General features: G+C 46.2%; 1 protein-coding gene across 4 annotated transcripts in view; it reads right to left on the reverse strand.

The window, feature by feature from the left end:
- Positions 1-8,478, reverse strand: part of LOC137430964 (trafficking kinesin-binding protein 1) — a 180,136-nt gene extending 171,658 nt beyond the window's left edge. The window contains exons 1-2 of one of the 4 annotated variants that reach the window (XM_068121815.2): positions 8,293-8,478; positions 877-953 (exon numbers count right to left, since the gene is read on the reverse strand). The gene's annotated coding sequence lies outside the window, so the exon portion shown is untranslated. Of the gene's footprint in view, positions 1-876; positions 954-5,148; positions 5,684-8,292 lie in introns of those variants that run through there. The other 3 variants (XM_068121784.2, XM_068121766.2, XM_068121775.2) reach the window with 3 other exon arrangements.
- Positions 8,479-11,623: the final 3,145 nt, after the last annotated feature.

Here is an 11,623-nt window from a genome sequence, read left to right on the forward strand (position 1 = left end):
CCATTCGCATTTCCACCCTTTCCAGCCTTCGTTGCTGCTCTACATTCATTACCCATGTCTCGCTCCCATAAATCATAACACTTCTCACACATGCAGCATACACCTTTCCCTTCAGCTTCAACGACACTCCCCTCCTCATCAGCACGCCACTCAGTTCCCGAAACTTCTTCCATGCACATCTCACTCTAGCAACCGTTGCCGAGTCTAATCCACCTTCTCCATTCAGCATGTCTCCGAGGTTTCAGCAAATTGTATGATTTGTACAAATATTTTATGCCTGATGTTGAGCATTCTGGAGGATCCCATGTCCCTGATTCTCATCCATTGAGTATGCAGAGATGCAACATCACATTGATATAAGACCTCAACAAAATGAAGTACATTTTGATAACCAGTGCCATATATCACATAGTACCATTCATGTAAGGACTCTCTAGGTCTCTTTACCATTTGATCGACTGACTAGTGTATGACTTGTAACCTGTTTTGGATGCTATTTCTGACAAACTAGTGACTGTGAATTGGGACAGAGACAAAGCCTAAGACCACAGCCTTCACGTGGCGAGAGTTGGGCTGCCCAGAGGTTGCTGGGTAGTGCAAAGTAGTGGTCGGTTTGACTGCAGGTCTGAAGGTGCCCTCTTCTCTGCCGGTGCATAGTTGATGCCATATAGACTCTAGAGTGCCTATTGTAAGTAAGCATAATGCCCGAATATTTAATGGTATGATATTTAACTATTATTTGCATGATATTGTTGAAGTAATATTTTACATTTCCACAGAAATTTCCACAGAATTTCAACGGGTACCTGCTAGTATCCATAAATATCCATATTTAGCAATCCATAAATCAGACGAAAAACACCCTGCTCAACTTACTCTTCCGAAGAAACCACATGAACTAGTTCTGGTGTCACGTACAGGCTAAACCAAGTCGGCGTGATTGATTTTGCTCCCTGAAAGACATTGAAGAACCAGTTAAGTTCAAAATAAAATTAGAAAATACAATTTGCAGATGTGAATGCATCGTCGCTGGATACACCTCAGCCAGCAAACCATAGTTATCCCATAGTCATCTTTGATCTAAATCAAAGGTCACATGAAAGAGAACATGAGAGAGAAAAGAGATTTATTGGAAGAGAGACTTGTAACATCAGATGCTTCTAACTCAAGTTATGGTCCACAAAATGATGTTCAAGGGTGCAAGACCTGTTCAGTCCTGATGTGCCAATGGATTGGTTCAGTCCAAACCTGTGTCAAGATTGGTTGAAATCACTTCAATGGTTCACAGGTTATCGTGGTAACAAAAAACCGATAATGGATGGATGGATTTAAACCCATTTTTTATGGAATGCCAGACAAGTACACAAACAATGGCACATACATTCATGTCTTTCATCATGTACACAGGTAAAAAGGACAGCTTTATGAGGTGCAAATATTAATATGTTGCTGGTAATATTTTTGAGAGGATAGTATTCAAAGGTACAGCATCAAAAAAAATTTTAAATGAGACAAAAAACACAATTGCTTATTTTCGCTTTAACCATTTTTACCCTCGCCTGAGAGTATTGTATTGCATTTGGGTCAGTTTGTTAGTTTGTCTGTCTGTCTGTTTGTTTGTTTGCACATAATGTACCAACGTAGGTCAGTAGGCCACAAACGTCACCTGGTGATAGACACTATTCCACGTCTTTTCCAACCGAGTACCTCAAAAACGTATGTACGATTACAATGTGAGTATGTCAATAAAGTACAAACTATTCGAAAGTATTAGGAGTGGATAGGGAGGAGGAGTGGATAGGGAGGAGGAGTGGATAGGGAGGAGGAGTGGATAGGGAGAAGGAGTGGATAGGGAAGAGGAGTGGATAGGGAGGAGGAGTGGATAGGGATGGGAGTGGAGTGGATATGGAGGAGGAGTGGATAGGGAGGAGGAGTGGATAGGGAGGAGGAGTGGATAGGGAGGAGGAGTGGATTGGATATGGAGGCGGAGTGGATAAGGAGGAGTGGATAGGGAGGATGAGTGGATAGGGATGGGAGTGGATAGGGAGTGGAGTGGATAGGGAGTGGAGTGGATAGGGAGTGGAGTGGATATGGAGGAGGAGTGGATAAGGAGTGGATAGGGAGGAGGAGTGGATAGGGATGGGAGTGGATAGGGATGGGAGTGGATAGGGATGGGAATGGATAGGGATGGGAATGGATAGGGATGGGAGTGGATAGGGATGGGAGTGGATAGGGATGGGAGTGGATAGGGATGGGATGGATAGGGATGGGAGTGGATAGGGATGGGAGTGGATAGGGATGGGAGTGGATAGGGATGGGAGTGGATAGGGATGGGAGTCGATAGGGATGGGAGTGGATAGGGATGGGAGTGGATGGGGAAGGGGAACAGATGGGGAGTGGAAACAGATGGGGAAGGGAACTGGATGGGGAAGGGAAACAAATGGGGAAGGGAAACGGAAGAGGAAAGGGGTGGGGGGGGGGGCTGATTAAATGGATTTAAAATAAAAAACAAGATGAGTGACACCCATTCCACGTAACTTATGACGTCATGATCATCACTAAAAAAAAAATCTACATGAGTAGACGCACACTATGATGAAAATTCCATGTGAATCGGACAAACGGTTGCCAAGAAAATTAATTTATCAAATGCAGACATGCACGCAAGACATACGTACGTACATACTCAAGCGATTGCTTAGCCCCACTTTCCGCTTCGCGAGCGCAGGGTAATAATGACAATGTTGGCCACCCTTTATGGATTTCGAAGTTTCTACAACTTTTACCTTTTCTTTAAGTTGGCAAGAACTCTTGTAACCTCTCACTAAGCTATTACAGTCAATGCGGCATACAGTCTGCTCGATATCCAGCCGAGTAAAAACATCGCCAGCACACTTTGCTATATAGTGAAGCGTTCATTTGACGGATCACACTATGATTATTCAAACCATGGACAGATTTCTGGAGTAAAGGAGCAATATTACGTATAAATCATTAAAAACAGATTCAATAAAGACGCACATTATCCATCAATGTCAGCATTTCCTCAATAACCTTTGTAAATCTATTTTCAGACAACATTCAAATCAACCTTAGCACACATTCCCATCGACATCTACACTCCTAGAAATAACAAAAAAAAATTCTTAAAATAGTCTTCCTTTTGAGGTCCGCCAATGGGAACTGTCCAGAGTTCACAGGCCAAAGACCACAGAGAATGCTTTCTAAATATAGTAATAATTTGTGCCGAAACAACCAAAAAATAACACCAACATCCCCACCAACCACCATCCCCAGTTTGCTTCTCCACAAACACTTCCTCGTTTCCATCCTCTCCTAATCTGTTGTATCCCAATGTTTTGTCTGTCTTTGTTTGAAATACATTGTTTATGTAAACAGAGCCAGCAGTTGCCAAACAACAGTGGAACAAAGTTTTGGGTACATTACAACAAGTTGGGAAAAGGAGCCGAGAGCACAAACCAAGCAGAATGATGCAATATATCATTTCCACATTTATTGCCTTTGGAAAGGATGGGGAAGAAATGAGTCTCGGACAGTGATGGGCAACCTAGGCTCATGAATGGGCCGCACAATTGAAATTGGGCATGTGCAACAAAAACCATGACCCCATGTTGTAAATGATATATTGAGCGCCAAAAAGGAAGATTTCCCCATTGCTAAGTCCAGACAACTGATGAAACGGGCCCTGCTGACTTCACCTGCCTAAGTACAGACACCTGCTGACTTCGGCAAGGTTGTTTCATCACGTGTTGGCAACGGTCAACAAAATGTCTCGTGGGGCACACTCAGAAGCCTGACGTGCTGCACGCAGCCCTTGGGCTGCAGGTTGCACGCCACTGGTCGAGAACATCATTGCAAGGTATTTGCGACTAACCCAATCCTACCCATTACAGTATTAACAGTTAATTATGCATTATAAATAAATACAAGAAGACGTCATGCGGAGCACGATACTTGCAAAATCCGCCCCCACCCTCAAGAAAAAAACTCCATTATATATATATAATATATAATAACCACCTTTAGAGGCCATTTTTCCCCGCAAAGCGGGGGTTGGCCTTTTTCGGGAACCGTGGTTGTTGTTGTTTTTCGGTCCCCTTTTTGAAGCAATGTTTTACGCCGGATGCCCTTCCTGACGCCAACCCTTTTTGCCGCCTTTAACGACAAACAGGGAATTATCAGTGAACTGGTACTCAATTAGCCGACCTCGGAAGGATGACAGGCTGAGTCAACCCCCCTGGCGTTAATTCAGCGATCGACCGGGATTCGAACTCCAGGATCCTAGGATCCTAAGCCGGCACCCTAGCCGCTAGCCCAACACCAGGGTAACACCAGGCAAGAAAAAAACTCCATTGATACAGCAAATTGTCCATTTCATCAAGATTAAAATTGACAATCTTGATCAAAGCTCGGGTCAACAGGAAGAAAAGTGACGATTTATCAGATGAAAAATGATGATTTTGTAAGGTTGACCTTGAGTTGACCTTTGACCTTTTGACCTCAAAAATAGTTAGTTTCCCTATTTAGTGACTCAATGTGCAAATGCTGTTCAATTTTCAAGTCAATCAAATGAAAATTGGTGATTTTAGAAATTCGGCCAATGTTGACCTTTTGGCCTATATTGACCTCAAATGTACTGGGTGGTTAAATTCATTGACCAGATATGCAAGTCCTCTTCAAATTTCAAGTCAATCTGATGAAAATTGAGGATTTTAGAAATTTGGCCTATGTTGACCTTTTGGCCTATATTGACCTCAAATATACTTGGAGGTTGAATTCAGTGACCAGATATGCAAGTCCTCTTCAAATTTCAAGTCAATCGGATGAAAATTGAGCATTTTAGAAATTTGGCAAAGTTGGTGACCTTTGGCCTATGTTGACCTTTTGACCCCCAAAATAGGCTTCTCAATTGGGACGACCTATACAACTTGGTGAAGTTTTGTGACGATCGGTTTGGAATTGTGACCCATAGGCCGGTGACAAACAAACATCAGACAGACAGACAGACAGAACCACAAACGCAACCGACCAATATACTTGAAAAATCTTCGATTTTGCAAGACACGTAATACCATGTTCACTGCACATTAGCAATCATAAAGCCTCGAGTTTTTATGGTATTTTTACCATTTTGATTTGGCTTGTAGATCATCCAGATGGTGGATCGGAGACATGCTGAATGGAGAAGGTGGATCAGACTCGGCAACGGTTGCTCGAGTGAGATGTGCACGGAAGAAGTTTCGGGAACTGAGTGGCGTGCTGATGAGGAGGGGAGTGTCGCTGAAGCTGAAGCTGAAGGGAAAGGTGTATGCTGCATGTGTGAGAAGTGTTATGATTTATGGGAGCGAGACATGGGTAATGAACGTAGAGCACCAACGAAGGCTGGAAAGGGTGGAAATGCGAATGGTTCGATGGATGTGCGGAGTATCGTTGAGAGAGAGGAAGACAAATGATGAATTGCGAAAGATGATGGGAATATTGCCTGTGATTGATGCTGTGAAGAGGAACAGGTTGAGATGGTTTGGTCATGTGTTGAGGAAGGATGAAAGTGACTGGTTGAAAAGAGTGATGGAAATGAATGTAGAAGGAAGTAGAGGACGGGGAAGACCGAGAAAGACTTGGCTAAAGATGGTCGAAGAAGAAATGCGGGCAAGGGGGTTAACAAGGAGAGATGCAGAAAATAGGGCAAAATGGAGAAGATTGTCATGGGGACTGCAAGGCTAACCCCCGCTCTAGCAGGGAAAATGGCCTTAAAATGCATGTAGTGTTGTTGTTGTTGTAGATCATCCAGATCAATATGCGTCCTTCCAACCTGGCAAAATTAAAAGGCCAATGTCAAGGCCATTCATACAAGTTTGTCCATTATCTTATCCACCTCAGCCTATTTAACTGCAACCAGCGCAGTCGTTTTACTCAAGCACTTATTGCATGGACAGATGCACTCAGAACTGAAAGGATATTTGACTCCACCTGCTGTGTCCAACCACCTCACATCGGCATGCAAAGATCCAGATCTCACAAACAGTACATAGAATGACATCAAAGCAACACAACCGCCACCACCACCACCAACACCATGACAGATCCAATTACATGGGGTGTTTCAAACGGTCTCAGAAAGAGATACAGTAGTCCAAGAAATGTCAAGGTACTTTTTATTATTACTGCTACTACTACTACTACTACTATTTTATGGCCCAAATGAATCCCACCATCTTGTGGGGAAATTTTGACTCAATCTTTTAGGATCCGTCTGGACAAGATTTTTTGTTTTGTATACAATGTGGAGGCTCATGAAGAAGCTGGAACATTGAACAGATCAAGATATAACAGAAAAGGGGAACAATAGCAAGAGAGGGGGGACACATCAACAGCAGGGAAGAGGAACAAAACAGAGAGACCTGGAGGAATAAGGGATGTGTGGAAGAATGAGAGCTGGGGGAGGACACGGCGTGAACAAAAGATGGATACGGAAACAAACTCTTGGAAGGAAAATTGGAAACCTGGAAAGAGGTGGTCTGGGGGAGGGTTAATGGGAGTACAAAAGATCATGGTTTTGAATGGGGGACAATCTGAGATGGTGATGAACAGCTGTCTTGAAGCCCTGGAGGGAAGAATGAGATTGAAGAGACTGAGAAAGTTGGTTTTACAGGTGGGAAAAAGAGGAATGATTGAGTGGAATGGTTCTGGATTTAGGTAGTTTGACCAGAAGTGGGTTACTGGCGGACTGTGCGTGCCCGTAGAAATACGGGGGCAGAGGGGCAGGCAGGCACGGAAAGGGGAGGTTGTGAAAGATCAGAAAGGACGCGGTAGAAGACAGAGAGACTACCAAGATGTCTGTGATGGTGAAGTGATAGACCCATAGCCTCAGCTTCATTGTGGGAGATTCCAATAATTCTGAAGGCCTTGGTTTCCAAGGCATCAAGCTGAGCAAGATGTGAGGCAGGAGCACCACCCCAGAGGGGAGAGCAGTACTCCATCAAGCTGTGGGTGAAGGCCTTGTAGGAGGTTAAATTATCCTGAAAAGAGCACGAGACTTGCCATCCACAATGGACGGCAAGAGGAGAGAGGTGAAACAAAGAAGAGGAGAGAGGTACAATAGTTTAAAATTTTATTTGTCAAAAATACCACGAAAAAAAAATTAAAATAAAAGGAAGCCTTTTATTCTTGTGCTGGTTGAAAGAGATAAATTGAGAGTCAGTATTGTAATTTTCCTGTAGGTTTTGGATTAATTTGAAGCAACTGTTATGTTATTTATTGTCTCCGAGGAGCATTTCCATGTTTCGTGAGGTGGCGGGTGGGTGAGACAAACAGACAGAATTAGCCTATTAAATATACTGTATAGAGTATTGTGAAATTCCAAAATCATCAATATTGCAGCATATTTCTTAGCAGCAAATGTAAAATATTTAGGAGTGATCAAGCAGCAGTCCGTTGCCCTATACACCTCCTATGTTGAATATTTGGTCTGATTGGGAAAAAAAAAATTCCCATAGCTTGGATTAAGTTGAAGCAACTTTTGCTGAATATATAGAGATATTTCTATATATATTTCTATATATATTTCTATAAAAAAATTTTTTTTTTTTTTTTTTTTTTTTTTTTAAGTACGTCGTTATAATTAGCAAGAAATACACTTTATTAAAATAATTAAAATTAACTTGTCGTTTCTTGTACAGTTTCTTTCCGAGAACATTTTAAACGCCATTTTGCATTATCCACATTCCCCACCAACCAGTCATGACAAGGTGGAAAGAGCACTAAACATCACGTGACTTTCACTGCAACCACAACTACTGAACTGCAAGACGATCGTCTCGGTGAGATCCTTCCCGAATTCACAACACATCTCGCTGCTCCAGACACACCACGACACTACAATCACAACTACGAGCCATGACATAACGTATTAACGGATAACCCCATATCTATCACCAACACAGGGCTGGACAGTCATCCCATATTTGTATAAAACATTTAAAAAATACATGATGTGAATATGATATTGAAAGCGGAATACCGTTATCGCCCGAGGCTGCCGTTTATTATCCGCCATGGACCGAATAACAGTCCAAAACATCAGGATAGGTGTAACAATCGCAGATAGATAGATATTCCTATTATTATTAGGATAATCATAACGAGGGCACTTTAAAGGCCTTCTCACGTCCACTACTGTACGTATCACTGGGGAACTGTACCCGCACTGACGGGTCATTATTATATTAAAGGGTCGACAAACACGTTTAATAAAATATAATAAATAAAAACCTCATTGTCGTCGTCGTCGTAGTCGAGCTTCTCCGTTGTACATGGCGAATGTACGACTGAGCTCGATATTTAATGGGAAGACGCACAGCCGAGAGATAACTGACCTCCCGCGCTTTGAAACCGTGCCCGGTATCGAGCGGCGTGGTCTGTGAGGAGGGTAGGGCTTGACGGGAAAGGAGGTGGAGTCGACTGAACTTCAAAGGAGGTTTTGTGGATGGGTAGAAAGGAATGGCACATGAAGTAAATGTACCAGGGGGTAGATTGCGGAAGAAGAGAAAGAAGGAGAGGAGGGTGAGGAGAAAAAGGAGAAGGAGGTGGACGATGAGAAAAGAGGTGGGGGAGGGGACGATGAGAAAAGAGGTGGGGGAGGGGAAGAAGAAGGAGGAGGACAAATGAGGAAGAGGAGGACGAGGCGGAGGAGAAACGAGGAGGAGGAATAAGGAGAACGAGGAGGAGGAGAAACGAGGAGGAACGGGGGATAAGGAGAACGAGGAGGAGGAGAAACGAGGAGCAGGGGGAATAAGGAGAACGAGGAGGAGGGGAAACGAGGAGGAGAGGGAATAAGGAGAACGAGGAGGAGGGGGGATAAGAAGAACGAGGAGTAGGAGAAACGAGGAGGAGAGGGAATGAGAACGAGGAGGAGGAGGAATAAGAAGAACCAGGAGGAGGAGAGGAAGCGAGGATTGGAGAATGAGTAAGAGGAGGAGGAGAAACGAGGTGGGGGGGGAGGTGAAACGAGGAGGGAGAGGAGGAGAAGAGAGGATTGGGAGAATGAGCAAGAGGAGGAGAAACGAGGTGGAGAAACGAGGTGGGGGGAGGATAAACAAGGTAGGGGAGGAGGATAAACGAGGAGGAAGAGGATAAACAAGGTGAGGGAGGAGCATAAACGAGGAGGAAGAGGATAAACGAGGAGGCAGAGGATAAACGATGAGGAAGAGGAGGAGAAACGAGGGAGAAGAAGAGGAGGAGGAGAGGAGAAACGAGGATAAGGATATGGGAGAGAGAGGATATGAGAATGAGTAAGAGTAGGAGGAAGAGGAAGAAACGCTGTTGTCATGTAAAAAGTGGAAGCAGGGGGATGGTATCAATATCATGGTAGATTGGCTGTGGTACATACGAGATGCGGGATTGTAGTTTGTATTGCTGGAGTTAAACCATCAAAATAGGAGTGAACCATTTCTGTCGTCACTAGGTAGGATATCATCATCATCATTTCATCATCATCATGTACCAATCTCTATGCAGAGCATCGGTGCTGCCGAAGCAATTACCAAGGTTACAATCCTCGACGGGTCGTCATTCCGACTCAGGAAGTCAGAGCAGGAATTTGTACTTTATTCAGCCTCAGGGTGCCGGCGATAACTCGCCTACTGTTCTCGAAGGACACCGTCGGGTCTTTAACATCCACCAACTAATGCAGGCAGATGGGATGGCCAGCTTAGCGTCCATCTGAGGGACGGCACACACATTGATGAATCATCCTACCCGTGAAACACCGAGATGAGATTTTATAGCTGGGTCGGGATTCGAACCCAGGCTACACATCATGGAGGCGAGTGTGCCTACCTCTGGACCACACTGCCCATCATGGAGGCGAGTGTGCCTACCTCTGGACCACACTGCCCATCATGGAGGCGAGTGTGCCTACCTCTGGACCACACTGCCCATCATGGTGGCGAGTGTGCCAACCTCTGGACCACACTGCCCATCATGGAGTCGAGTGTGCCTACCTCTGGACCACACTGCCCATCATGGAGGCGAGTGTGCCTACCTCTGGACCACACTGCCCATCATGGAGGCGAGTGTGCCTACCTCTGGACCACACTGCCCATCGTGGAGGCGAGTGTGCCTACCTCTGGACCACACTGCCCATCATGGAGGCGAGTGTGCCTACCTCTGGACCACACTGCCCATCATGGAGGCGAGTGTGCCTACCTCTGGACCACACTGCCCATCATGGAGGCGAGTGTGCCTACCTCTGGACCACACTGCCCATCGTGGAGGCGAGTGTGCCTATCTCTGTACCGCACTGCGCATCATGAAGGCGAGTGTGCCTACCTCTGTACCACACTTCCCATCATGGAGGCGAGTGTGCCTACCTCTGGACCACACTGCCCATCATGGAGGCGAGTGTGCCTACCTCTGTACCACACTTCCCATCATGGAGGCGAGTGTGCCTACCTCTGGACCACACTGCCCATCGTGGAGGCGAGTGTGCCTACCTCTGTACCACACTACCCATCATGGAGGCGAGTGTGCCTACCTCTGGACCACACTGCCCATCATGGAGGCGAGTGTGCCTACCTCTGGACCACACTGCCCATCGTGGAGGCGAGTGTGCCTATCTCTGTACCGCACTGCGCATCATGAAGGCGAGTGTGCCTACCTCTGTACCACACTTCCCATCATGGAGGCGAGTGTGCCTACCTCTGGACCACACTGCCCATCATGGAGGCGAGTGTGCCTACCTCTGTACCACACTTCCCATCATGGAGTCGAGTGTGCCTACCTCTGGACCACACTGCCCATCGTGGAGGCGAGTGTGCCTACCTCTGGACCACACTGCCCATCATGGAGGCGAGTGTGCCTACCTCTGGACCACACTGCCCATCGTGGAGGCGAGTGTGCCTACCTCTGGACCACACTGCCCATCATGGAGGCGAGTGTGCCTACCTCTGGACCACACTGCCCATCATGGAGGCGAGTGTGCCTACCTCTGGACCACACTGCCCATCATGGAGGCGAGTGTGCCTACCTCTGGACCACACTGCCCATCGTGGAGGCGAGTGTGCCTATCTCTGTACCGCACTGTGCATCATGAAGGCGAGTGTGCCTACCTCTGTACCACACTAACCATCATGGAGGCGAGTGTGCCTACCTCTGGACCACACTGCCCATCATGGAGGCGAGTGTGCCTACCTCTGTACCACACTTCCCATCATGGAGGCGAGTGTGCCTACCTCTGGACCACACTGCCCATCGTGGAGGCGAGTGTGCCTACCTCTGTACCACACTACCCATCATGGAGGCGAGTGTGCCTACCTCTAGACCACACTGCCCATCATGGAGGCGAGTGTGCCAACCTCTGTACCACACTACCCATCATGGAGGTGAGTGTGCCTACCTCTGGACCACACTGCCCATCATGGAGGCGAGTGTGCCTACCTCTGTACCACATTGCCCATCATGGAGGGGAGTGTGCCTACCTCTGTACCACACTGCCCATCATGGAGGAAAATATGCCTACCTCTGTACCACACTGCCCATCATGGAGACGACATCTCGTGCCTACCTCTGGACCACACTGCCCATCATGGAGGCAAGTGTGCCT

Source organism: Myxine glutinosa, chromosome 1, assembly GCF_964187855.1.
Source record: "Myxine glutinosa chromosome 1, kmMyxGlut1.1, whole genome shotgun sequence".
Classification (NCBI taxonomy): Eukaryota; Metazoa; Chordata; class Myxini; order Myxiniformes; family Myxinidae; genus Myxine; species Myxine glutinosa.